This window comes from Anabrus simplex, chromosome 2 (assembly GCF_040414725.1).
Source record: "Anabrus simplex isolate iqAnaSimp1 chromosome 2, ASM4041472v1, whole genome shotgun sequence".
In the NCBI taxonomy this organism is placed as follows: domain Eukaryota; kingdom Metazoa; phylum Arthropoda; class Insecta; order Orthoptera; family Tettigoniidae; genus Anabrus; species Anabrus simplex.
The window spans coordinates 862390358-862403875 of record NC_090266.1 but is presented as its reverse complement, the minus strand read 5'-3'; the positions used below and the strand labels follow the sequence as shown (position 1 = coordinate 862403875).

General features: G+C 39.5%; 1 protein-coding gene across 2 annotated transcripts in view; it reads left to right on the top strand.

Moving 5' to 3' along the window:
- Positions 1-2586: 2586 nt before the first annotated feature.
- LOC136864521 (pickpocket protein 11) overlaps positions 2587-13518 on the top strand; it is a 248834-nt gene continuing 237902 nt past the window's right edge. For both annotated transcript variants that reach the window (XM_067141597.2, XM_067141596.2), the window contains exon 1: positions 2587-2648. The gene's annotated coding sequence lies outside the window, so the exon portion shown is untranslated. The remainder of the gene's footprint in view (positions 2649-13518) is intronic.

The following is a 13518-nucleotide window of genomic DNA, read 5'->3' as shown; positions in this document are numbered from 1 at the left end:
AATACTAGAGATAAGGAAGTACATATTTACAGGACATGTGAATTAGTATGTTCTGAAGAAATGATTAACATTGGAACCATATCGGTCCTCAGGTTCAAGGTCCACACCGCTATTTCGGCGCACGACCACCGGCTGGTAAAATGTGCCTGCGGCTTTCGTTGTCGCTATAAACCGAAGTTAATGGATCAGTGTGACTCGAGCAGATGTGCAGGATGCCTCGCAGACGTATGCTAGAAACGTACAGTCAAATGAGTGCGTTTGTAAGAGAGCACATTTTTGGCATGAGAGGAGGTGATACAATCATCCGGGAAATTTCTTCTCGTGTGGGACGAAGTGTGTCGGCAGTGAAACGGGTGTGTATAGAATGATTCACAGAAGACCGTAGAGCACGACGAGATGGATCTGGTCGCACCACACAGACCACCCCCGAGAAGATCAACAACTCATCCGAATGGCATTGCAGGACAGATCTACGTCCTCCTCGGCTCAGGCGCAACAGTGGAACAGCTTAACACATCGTACACTATCAGGAGTGACAGTCCCTCGTCGTTTGCTACGGCCTGGGTTACTGGTTCGTCGTCCACTTTTCCTCCTACCATTGAATAATGTGCATAAACATGCTAGATTGCAACTGTGTATGGAACGTCGTCACTGGGAACAGCAATGGCAGTAGATAGTGTTTTCAGACGAATCCACTTCCTGTTTGAAAATTATGGCCGCATTTTGTTTCGCGGCAGACAGTGGGAGAGGCATCACATTGACTGCATTCGCACAAGACATTCGGCGCTAACTCAAGTCCCTATGGAGTTGGGTGCTATTGCGTAAAAACAAAAATTACAGTTGGTGTGTGTCCAGAGCACTGTGAACAGTTTGGCCCGCGTGAATGACATCCTGCGGCCCGTAGCCGTACCCTTTCTGGACGACACCCCAGACGCCATATTTCAGCAGGACAACGCGTGACCACATGTTTCTGCACGAACACGTGCCTTCTTGTTGTCAAAGTACGTCAGAATGTTACCCTGGCCCACCCGATCCCCGGACTTGTCGCCAGTAGAAAATATGTGAGATATGGAAAATGACGGGGGCGGCGCTGTGACCCAATGCCAAGCACCAAAGATGAACTGTGAAACCAGATGTATGCAGCATGGATGGCTATACCCCAGGACGCCATTCGCGTCGTATACTTCGCGTCGATGCCATCACGCATGGAACAAGTTATCAGTTCCCATGGAGGGTCGAATGTCTACTAGGCAACAGGACACATGCTGAACCTAGGTAGCTGAAATGCTAATCGTTTCTGCAGAAGATACTAATGAACATGTCCTGTGAGCATGAACTTCCTAATCTCTAGTATTTCAAGGTGTCCTGTTTTTTATGAACATGAATGTAGTTTTCCCTTGTTTGTAACAGTTAGTCATTACCCGCCAAATAAGTGTCAGAAATCTAGCGCCTTTACCGTCTGAGATACTCAGCCCGACAATTCAACTATTAAGTGCCAAACACACACACATACACATAACAATAATTTGCAGGATACAACCCACCTTTGTACTGAATACTCAATATGCGTACCCAATAAGAAAAAAATCCGATGCCTGAATTTAGTCCCGCACGAGTCCGCGTATTATTAGAATTACCGAATAAAACTAAAATCCCCGACTCAGCCGGGAATTACAAAATCTAAAATACTATATATAATATTAATAATAATAAATAATATTAATAATAATTTGTAGGACAAAACCGACCTTCGTACTTAATACTCAACATGCGTACTCAATAAATAAAAATAATCCGATGCCTGAATTTAGTCCCGCAGGAGTTCACGTATTAGCAGAATTACCCAAGAGAGAATAAAATTCTCAACCCAGCCGGGAATTACAAAATCTAGAATATTTAAATGAACCTGGATTGTACACCTACACTCACACACCGCACATTATTTCTATAATATTCAATCGTTACAAAGCGATTTGGAGCTGAACTAGGAAGAATATGGCGGCCCGACATGGGACTAGGGAGATGGTGATATACTTTACTCCAATTTATACCTCGAAGCTGAGCGACCGCCGAGTCAAATACGCTAGCATCTGATGCGTAACCCGCTTGGTGGGTTTTACGTGTTTAGAAAACTGAATTTTTGATTGTAACATTTCGAGCTTATAGATTTGAACGCAAGAGACTTCCAATTGCCTACTGTAATGTTTACATCACTTAGAGATTAAAACTCTTTGTTCAGAACCGAAAAATGTTTGCGCTATACATGACAGGGAATCGAACTCAGCACTCTTTCCCGTGGACTGCTATCATAAATGATTGTGCGTTAAATTAACACCTAAAGTTTGAGCTGCTAGAAGTCACTACCCCGACTTCTGCGGAAATAAAGGAATGCCAAAAATGTATTATGAAGCGAACCATGCCATATCTCAGCAGAATTGTTTCTGCAAGCAGCAAGGGTTACTAATGTGGCAAAAATTTGCAAATGTAGCTTTTGGTGCATTTAGCCACGTGCTCGTACATGTCATTGTCCGATCAGCGTATGGAAAAATATGCATACGTTTGAACATTGGATTGCTATTTAAAGACGGGGGCTATCTATTGTGTGTCTGTTATTACTCATCAGGAAATCATCGTGAATAATTGATAAGGTACGTTATTATTATTATTATTATTATTATTATTATTATTATTATTATTATTATTATTATTATTATATACGTGTTTAACATTGCGACTAGGACGGTCACTTGACTCTTACGACTAATCTCTATTGATGAATTGTACTTCTCCTTGTGACTTCAAACTTGCAGCTATGTCCGACCGTTATTGGTCAACTCTTGTTTTCTTCAATTTCAAATTTTGCAACTATGTTCTGAATATATATACTCTTATTTTTAATCTCTATTGATGACTTGTTGTTCTTTCGTAACTTCAAATTAGCAACTATGTCCGGCCTTTACTGGTCAACTCTTGGTTTCTTCGTTTTCTTGCTTTGCAACTTTTTATTATTTACACTTACGGTAAATCTCTTTGATGAATTGTTGTTCTCTTCTAAATTCAAACTTGCGACTATGTCCGTCCTTTATTGGTCAACTCTTGGTTACTTCCTATTTTAAATGCGCTACTATGTTGTAAATATATACTCTTATGTTCAATCTCTATTGATGAATTGTTGTTCTTTTATAACTTCAAACTCGAACTATATCCGACCTTTACTGGTCATCTCTTGGTTTCTTCCTTTTATACTTTGCAAGTTTTCTTATTACTTACTTTTAAACTCTATTGATGAATTGTTGTCCTCTTCTAACTTCAAACCTTTAACTATGTCCGACCCTTATTGGTTAAAACTTGGTTCCTTGCAACTATTTTTATACTTACTCTTAAGTTTAAACTCTATTGATGAATTGTCGTTCTTTTGTAACTTCAAACTTGCAACTATGCACGACCATTATTGGTCAAGTCTCAGTTTCTTCCTATTTGAAACTTGAAATTATATTTTTAATATATATACTCTAACGTTGAAAAATGAAATGGCGTATGGCTTTTAGTGCCGGGATGTGTCCGTGGACTTCGGCTCGCCAGGTGCATGTCTTTTGATTTGACCGCCGTAGGCAACCTGCGCGTCGTGATGAGGATGAAATGATGATAAAGACGACACATACCCCCACCCCCCGGGCCAGCGGAATTAACGAATTATGGTTAAAATTCCCGACCCTGACGGGAATCGAACCCGGGACCCCTTTGACCAAAGGCCAGCACGCTAACCATTTAGCCATGAAGCCGGACTACTCTTACGTTTAATCTCTATTGATGAATTGTTGTTCTTTCGTAACTTCAAACTCGCCACTATGTGCGACCTTTACTGATTAACTCTTGGTTTCTTCCTTGTTTTACATTGCAACTATCCGTCCTTATTTACTCTTACTTTAATCTCTCTTTTTTTTTTTTGCTAGGGGCTTTACGTCGCGCCGACACAGATGGTCTTATGGCGACGATGGGATAGGAAAGGCCTAGGAGTTGGAAGGAAGCGGCCGTGGCCTTAATTAAGGTACAGCCCCATCATTTGCCTGGTGTTAAAATGGGAAACCACGGAAAACCATTTTCAGGGCTGCCGATAGTGGGATTCGAACCTACTATCTCCCGGATGCAAGCTCACAGCCGCGCGCCTCTACGCGCACGGCCAACTCGCCCGGTACTTTAATCTCTATTGATGAATTGTTGTTCTCTTCTAACTTCAAACTCGCAACAATTTCCTACCTTTATTTAGCAACTTTTGCTTTTACTCCCAGTTTTTTACTTTGCAATTTTATCTGACTCTTTACTCTTACGTCTAATCTCCATTGATGAATTGTTGTTCTCTTCTAACTTCAAACTTATAACCGTGTCTGACTTTAATTGATCGTATTTTCGTTTCTTCTTCTTCTTTTTTATTTGCTTTACGTCGCACCGACACAGATAGGTCTTATGGCGACGATGAGGCAGGAAGGGGCTAGGAGTGGGAAGCGGCCGTGGCCTTAATTAAGGTACAGCCCCAGCATTTGCCTGGTGTGAAAATGGGAAACCACGGAAAACCATCTTCAGGGCTGCCGACAGTGGGGTTCGAACCCACGATCTCCCGAATACTGGATACTGGCCGCACTTCTAATTTTTAACCTTGCGACTCGACTGTAGGATATTCAAGTTAAGAGCGTTAGTTTGCAGCTACATTCCAGCAGTTAGCTGAAGTTGTTTCATTTTGACAGCGGCAACATCCGCATCCATTGTTATCTGCAAGAGTGCTTCTACTACGTTAGGTACGAAAAAGAAGATAAAGTGTATTGTTAAAAATCTTTTTCATGAGGTAGCCTGCGAATAATCATTTTATTTATTTATTTTGCAGAGATTTTATAAGCTGTAGCAGTTAGCTGAGGAGCACATATTAGCATCTATTATGTTTAGGTGTGATCTATGCACTAAGGGCTTTGTAAGGTGTGCCGCTCCTGCCAGACATAAGGGTGCTTAACATGATCACACTATGTCCCCCTGCGGGCAGTGTGAGGGTACGTTCACAAGTCGGTATAACCTTGCACGTCGTATTCAAGTAAAATATCCTAGTTTTACATATGCCTTATGTAAAATTTTCGGGGAATACTTTGCTAACGTAGAACAGTACCAGTCTCACGTAGTAGCATTACTTCAGCTGGCTTAGGCATCTACTTGCGACTATAGCCCCTCAGGCTATGCGAAGATAGCGTGTAAATACTGATGTAGGTGAAGAAAAGTGTAGTAAGAAAAACCTAGAAGAAATGGACTAGAACATAGCAAAGAACTTCAAATTATACACTGCGAACACTGTAACACTAATGTGCAATCTTCACATTTTCAGGACAACTTAAGAAGTACAAAGGGTAATGAACATTGAAAAATGCTTGTAGAACTGCAGCTAGTACAAACATCGAAGTAATTAAAAGTGCATTTAGAAATAGAATTATCAGTTGCAGAATTCGTACTAGTGAGAAGTTGCAAAGACTGAAAACTTCCTTAATTGCGTTAAACCGGATGTGCAACAGCTGCTTAACAAAACATTGTCTACTCATAATTTATTTAAAGTCAATTTTGAACGTCATGCATTGTCTATTAAGAGCATAGATGAAAGTGAAATAACGGATATTTAATCATTTAATAATAAGAATATGGTTTTAAGTGAGTCAACTGATTTTAGTAATATTTATAAAGATATCTCAAACGTTATTTCTACTAAAGTGAAGAGTTTCAAGAGAAGGAAGCAGGGTGGGCTTTAGTTAAAATTTTGTATCTAGAGGTTAGTATCAAAAACTACAAACTCTTGCGAGAATCCTCATACATCGAGCTACCGACATGGATTGAGCGAAAAGAAGCTGTTGTTAACGCCCAAAACAATAACGAGGCGTACTTTTCATTAGCTGTTATGTCGGCTTTAAACCCGGCAAAATTAGACGTAGCCAAAAGAATATAATCGTATCGTCACTATTCAACGCAACCAAATTTAGAAGGTACAGAATTTCCTATGCAGTTAAAATACATTAAGCGCTTTGAACAACTAAATAATATTAGCATTAACGTGGATGACGTAGACAAAAAGTCTAATACCTCTGTATTATACAAATGATAAGAAAGGCACACATGTTAACTTACTACATGTAGAAAATAGTGAGAATAGTCATTTCTGTTGGATTTAAAATTTGATTAGACTTGTTAGTAGCCAGTTATTAAAATAAAAATATAAAAGGTGGCTATGTGATGGATGCTTGTAGTATTTTAGAACTGAATATAAGATAGCAAACCACTCTAAAATGACTGCAATCATGTATGTACAGAGATACCTACCATAGACAATAATGTTTTAAAATTTACGAATTATGACAAGCAGCTGTGGTGCCTTTTGTCATCTACGCAGTCTATGAAGCAATCCTCAAATCATTTATCGCATGAAAACCTCAATCCAGACATCACTTTTACCAATACTACTCACATTCATGCCCCGTATAGCTTTGCGTATTATACTAAAAATATTTATGATAGTTCGCGTAATAAGTTAGAGCTGTATAGAGGATCTGATGCCGCTAAAGTATTTTTAGAAAGACTTGAAATAGATGCAGTACGTCTTAGCCGTATTCTAAATATTAACATTCCTATGAAGCTACTGATTGAAATTCAGTTACAAGAACATGAACTTGCCATAAAATGTGGTATTTGTGATGGTCAATTCTCATAAAATGACCCCAAAAATTTCGATCATGACAACCTAACAGGTTTGCATAGATGTCCAGAGCAAAATAGCTGCAATCTAAAGTACAGAATTCCTAAATTAATTCCAGTAATTCTACATAACTTATCTGGCTATGACTAACATTTTATTATTAGAGAAATAATTAGGGCTTCGGGTGAAAAATTGATCTAATACCTCATAACAAAGAGAGGCATATCGCATTCACGAAATTCCTAAAAGTAGATGAGAAGCATACTATAAAATTGAAATTTCTTGACTCGTTTCGCCTTATGGCGACTAGCCATCATAAACTTTCAAGTAATTTGCAACCAGAAAAATTTACAGAAATTCGGTGTGTTTTCCTAAAGAAAACCAGTGTAATTTAATTCGATGTAAAGGTATATAAATGTATAGACTGCTTGGAACATCTCGAAGAATGCTCCTTATTACTAAAATGATCATTTCACAGCTCGCTGAATTCAGCTGAAGTTAGTGATGAAGACTACTTACATCTGGGAGCAGTTCCACATTCAAACGCTAGGCTAATACTCTGACTTATATTTAAAGACGCTAAAGATGCCGCTTAAGTATAGACTAACTTCCAACTCGCAACTACGCCCGACCTTTACTGATTAATCCTTGGTTTCTTCCTTGTTTTACTTTGCAACTATTTTTATTATTTACCTATACGCTTAACCTCCATTGATGAATTGTTGCTCTATTCTAACTTCAAACTTGCAATTTTGTCCAACCTTTATTGGTCAACTTTGGGTTTCCTCCCATCTTAACCTTTCAACTACGTTTGACTCTTTGCTCATACATTTATTCTCTATTGAGAATTGTTGTTCTCTTCTATCTTCGAACTCGCAACAATTTCCTACCTTTATTTAGCAGTTAGCTTTAGTTAGCTGATGTTTTTGAACATTTTCGCTGTGCTTGCAAGGAAACATACAGCCTTGACCCATACCAGTATTTTAGAGCGCTTGAGTTCAGTTGGGATGCCATGTTAAAATACACGCAAGGGAATTTGGAACTGCTAAAAGAAATCGATATGGTGCACTTCATAAAATCATGTATTCGAGGTGGTTTAAGTCAATGTAGTGGACGGTATTCTAAGGCAAATAACAAGTACATGCCGAGTTTTGACTCTAGTCGACAATCTCAATATATTGTTTATCTTGATGCTAACAACCAGTATGGGTGGGCAATGAGCCAGCTCAGTTTCCGCTGGCTACCGCAGTGCGTGATTGACGATTTACAGCTGCACACCCTAGACGATGAAGCTTCAAGTCGACTTGCATTATCCTAAAGAGTTACACACTTCGTATGATGACTTACCGTTCTGCCCTGAAAATGTGAAGCCTCCGTACATCACATCAACAACAAACATGTTAATCGTCAATTTGTATGTCAAATTTAAGTATATTATTCATTATCGTAATTGAAAACAGTGTAGGCAGCATGGTTTGAAGTTAGCAAACATTCATCGCGTACTAGAATTTCACTAGTCACCATGGCTAAAACCACATATCGATCTCAACAATGATAGGAACAAATGCAGTTAACTAGTTTGAGAAAGATATTTTGTTAGCCCATGAATAATAGTGTGTTTGGTAGACAATGGAAAATGTTGACAAACGCTTTGATATGAAATTGATTATGAACTGGGAAAATATTCGGAAGAAATGTGGTGCTAACAACTTAATAAGTAAATCTAATTTCCATAGCTGTGCTATTATACATGAAAATTTAGTCATTATACAAATTTATCGTGTTAATGTCGAGTACAACAAACCTACATACGTTGGTCTTGCTGTACTTGAATTAGCTAAAACACTGAATTACGAATTACATTATTATATGATGAGGAACTACGCTGACAGTGTAAAATTACTCCACACAGATACCGATTCTTTTATTTACCAAATCAGAACGGATGACTATTAAAAGAATATCAAGCCAGACTTAGGCAGGTTTGATACTAGTAACTATCCTCAAAATAATGCCTATAATCTACCACTAGCCAACAAAAACGTTCTATGTAAAATGAAAGACGAACGTGCTGGAAATATCATAGATTCATTTGTAGGTACTAAATCTAAATCACATTGCATTATCCATTTAAAAAAACAAATAAAGAGGTTCGAATGTATTAAAAAGAATGTAGTACAGGATGAGCTAAGTTTACAAAACTATGAAAATTGTACGCACAACAATCCACCCATTTTATATAAGCAAATAGTTGTTATTAGAAGTAAGACGCATCAGTTGTACACTCATTTAATTAATAAAGCAGCACTTCAGAATGAAGATTGTAAATGGTTTTTCATTCCAAATTCTACCAATACTTTAGCCTGGGGGCTTACTAGTATTGATAGGTACTACTCCACATAAGGCAGTCGATCTTAGTGTGTGTGTGAATAATCGTTTTGTAAATATTAAGCTAGAGCTGTGTACTTTGTAGTAAACGCTAATTTTAAGCTGTATTACTTTACAGATTACTGTATATCTTAATATGTAATACCTAATTTTGTAAATATACTGTATATATTGTATAAAAGATCCTTGAAGGTATTAAGCTAGCGCTACCGTGCTCTATAGTAAACGCTCTTTTAAAGCTGTATCTCAGTTGTGATAATATATATGATAAACTAAAAACGTCTATCCCGTTAATCACCACTCCTATTACATCAATCGAATTTCCACTTCCATCAACCAACATATGCACAGCTATCCAAAAAACATTTTTTCACTGTGCCACAAGTGAGTATTATTCCATGCTGACGTTTTAAAGGATTAGCCTGGCATCAAATCCGTGCTTGTTATGTTAATCTAGCACTCTTATCCATAATCACGTTGGCAGTTAGGTTAAGCTAGCATTCTTGGGCATCAAACATGAGCCTGTAAAGCTAACACCCTTGTAAGGTTAAGCCTAGAATCGAACCCAGGGCCTGTTAGGTTAAGCTTGGAGTCGAATTCGTTCGGAGGAGGAGGTAGTCATAAGCTAGTAAGTCTATGAGGAGGAGGCGGAGGAGAAGGAAGTCTAAATCAGTTAAGAGGAGGAGGAATCACTCTGAAGTCGCTCACCGTCGAGCACCAAAAATGCTCCCAACGTTACGACGTTAAACTTGTAGTCGAATCCGTACCTGTTAGGTTAAGCTTGAACTTAGGAGGAGTAGGAGGTAGTCATACGCTACTAAGTCTATGAGGAGGAGGAAGTCTAAGTCCATAAGGAGGAAGAGGAGGAATCACTCTGCAGTCGCTTAGCTTCGACCCTCAATGATGCTTCCCAAATTTGTGTCTGTAAGGTTAACGCCCTTAAGTCTAGGGTCGAACCCGCGGTCTGTGAGGTTAAGCCTGAACATGTAGCCAGTGTAATATCATGTGAGGTTAAGGGTGCACTCAAAGCCAACCGCCCTACTATTCAAGTGAGGTCACACGAGGTTAAACATGCAGTCTTTGTCATCACATTCCATGAGGTGGAGGCCTCTTCCAGGGGCGGGTGGCGGTGGTGGCCGCCGAACCCATGAAAAACCACTACTAGCATTGTTCATTTCTCTTGCCAATATATATTCGATGATTTAGTCTGGAGGTAGAGGTATTTTGCAGCCTGTATATCGTTACACACAAACAACACTCTTCAACTCGATCTTTTCGGTTTTGACTAAACTTGATGAGCGACACCGTTTCAGATTCAGGACCTGACTGCAACTTAGGCTAAGGCCACACTGAAAGCACGTTTAAGCTTGGAGCAGTAACAAGCACGATCAAGTAGGAAAGCAGGGTCGAACTGCGATGGTATGTTGACCAGAGAGAAAGCAGTATTGCAACATGCCGCCAGTGGTATCACGATTTACGAGATTATTGTTGCTAAGCGAGGTTTCTCCATTGAAGATTGATCTGATTGACAAGAGACACGTGAAATAAATTTACGACGCGCGGCGGGTAAAGCTTGGCGCGTTTAATAACTTGTATAAAGAATTACGCAACTGCAGTGAACGATTTCTTTTTATACTTGCGAATACTGTAGAGACATTTGATAAATTATTACATAAACTCAAACCCAGGTTGCAGAGAATGGAACTAAATTACAGAAAAAGCATCATGGCACCGGCCGTTTAAAAAGTGATGAAATTAATTCGTCTGTTTCAAAAGACATGGTAAGTTTGGGGAAAGACGCTTACAGCTGAGCAGCAAGAAACAAAATGATCTGACTTGAAGCGGCGTTGGGCAGTTAGTGTGTGAACAGGTGAGCCGGTTCTGCTTTTTGTCTGGCCATGCCCATGTCCAACCGCTGGCTTGATCAACCGCCCAGGACCGCTTGCTGATGCGTTCTGCTTCAGAACGCTTTCTGTGTTGTCTTACCCTTAAACACAGTGCTACCGGCAAGGGAAGTGCGACAGTGGGGGGGGGGGGGCGTGCCATGACCCACGGCGGCATATTTTGTATTCACCTTGACAATAAAGTATTGTATCAACGAAAAAATGTGAAAATATGAAGCCGCACAAGTCTGACAATGCTGTCTACTTCTTCGTCATAAATGAGCTGAGGATATTTAGGCATTAAATTATGTTCTAGGCAGCCTAATAGGCATTATAAAGGATAAAAACGGAGCAAAATATAGGAACTATCAACATTTTTTATCAACGTGTATTTCTACTTCTTACCGAGCTCGATAGCTGCAGTCGCTTAAGAGCGGCCAGTATCCAGTATTCGGGAGATAGTAGGTTCGAACCCCACTGTCGGCAGCCCTGAAAATGGTTTTCCGTCGTTTCCCATTTTCACACCAGGCAAATGCTGGGGCTGTACTTTAATTAAGTCCACGGCTTCTTCCTTCCCACTCCTAGCCCTTTCCTGTCCCCTCGTCGCCGTAAGACCTATCTGTGTCGCTGCGACGTAAAACAACTAGCAAAAAAAAATCTGCTTTCCCACACTCTGGTGGAGTCGTGGGTGCGAACTGTGATCAACGTGTTTACAGCTGGATGCCCCTCCTCACGCCAGTTTTATATAGAGGGATGTATTTAATGTTTCTGTGGTGGTTGGTAGCGTTGTGTATAAATGAACAGATGATTAGTGGGACAAACGTGAATACCCAGACGCGGTTAAAATTCCAGATCTGCCAGGGAATCGAACCCAGGTCCCTTTATACTGAGGGTCTCAACACCGATATTTCTGAAAAGGAGCTGGACTTTATATTTACTACCTAATTAGTTAAAATTTAAATTATCCTCTGAACAATGTTAAATAGAAATTTTACTGTATTTAAAGTACCAGCTTGTTGTTGATCTCACTCTGTGAAGAGAGAACTAAACTGCACGGAAACTACTGAAACAGTTTCATCTCCAGCTACATTACAGTTGACTACTGTGTATATTTTAAGGTTTCCTTGTTTACATTTTTTCTACGTTTCGGGAACGATATTTCTAAATGGAGGGAATGTTCTCCACTTCTGCCAGATACTAAGGTGAAACATGTTGGAGGCTCTACTCCTCTTAGATACTAAGGTAAAACATAGTAGAGGTGAAAGCGGGGGTGAAGGTGGAGTCGTCGGTGTACTGTATGTAGGAGGATAAGACAGTGAACTTAGCGTGGAGTCAATTACTCAAGCCTGATTCTGCATCGATACACAGCTGTTTGCATGCGGAGTCCGGATCAAAGAATTCAACTTTCATTGCTTACTTCTTCAGGCTCCTGGACTGGGTATTTGTACCATCTTCGATATTAGATTTCATCCTAGATAAAGCCCCACTCTCATAGACGTGCAAATTGCCGATGGGCGACAACCCGAGTGTTCTGCACATGGGCCTTTCCGGAGGCCACACACCATTATTATTCCCTACTAATTAGTCCCTAAGGTTATCAGCCTAGAGGCTGGTTGGATCCTCAGATAGCACCACCGTGGGTCATGCATTTACAGGGGAAAAGCAAAAACCAATAATAATAATAATAATAATAATAATAATAATAATAATAATAATAATAATAATAATAATAATCAAGCTTTGAATCTTTGAATTGTGTAACAGAGATAAAAACACCTCGCCTATAGCTGCCTGATTGTCGGCATCTGTCTCGTAGGTATATTCCAATGATAATCCATTTGAATAACAGGCCAAAGCAAACTCTGTGTCATAACGGCCCGTAAAGTAATTGTAAACAGGTGAAAATGCTGCTTCAGGTGGATACTATGATTGTGCGTATTTAGCATATTAAATCTGTAGCCATCCTTTGTCAGCTATCCGGCTAATTAGATTATAGGTACTAGGGCGAAGCATGGTCAGCGTATCGACTACATTTCCTAATTTGATAGACCTTCAGCGCACATCATCTTCGCAATATTTGGAGAGTTATAGCTAACAGTCTAACAGAAGGCGTAGAAAGCGATCAGTACATAAAATTCGCTTGTAGAACATGTTATATCTTGTATAAGAAGGGGAGAGAGTGTAAAGGATAGATTTAAAGATCACTTTCAAGGTCAGATAAATGTGTTAACACTCGCATTCGTTTGGCAACCAGGTCCGTTTATAATAGAGATTCATCTTTTCAGTATAGGAAGTTTTGTAGGTTAACTCTTCTCCTGTTATTAGACAATCATTTATTGTGGAACAACCCATTCCTAGATATATTTTCAAAGAGTGCGAAAAAACCTCCTTCTTGGGATACATCAAAAGACGTCGTGAGATGCCGTGTAATACAGTTTTTCAATGGAAACCCTATAGAAGTCAGTTCAAAAACGCTTACAACGACAGACGTCATGAAGAAGTTTGTAGAGTAGCTTCACTGAGAAAGAA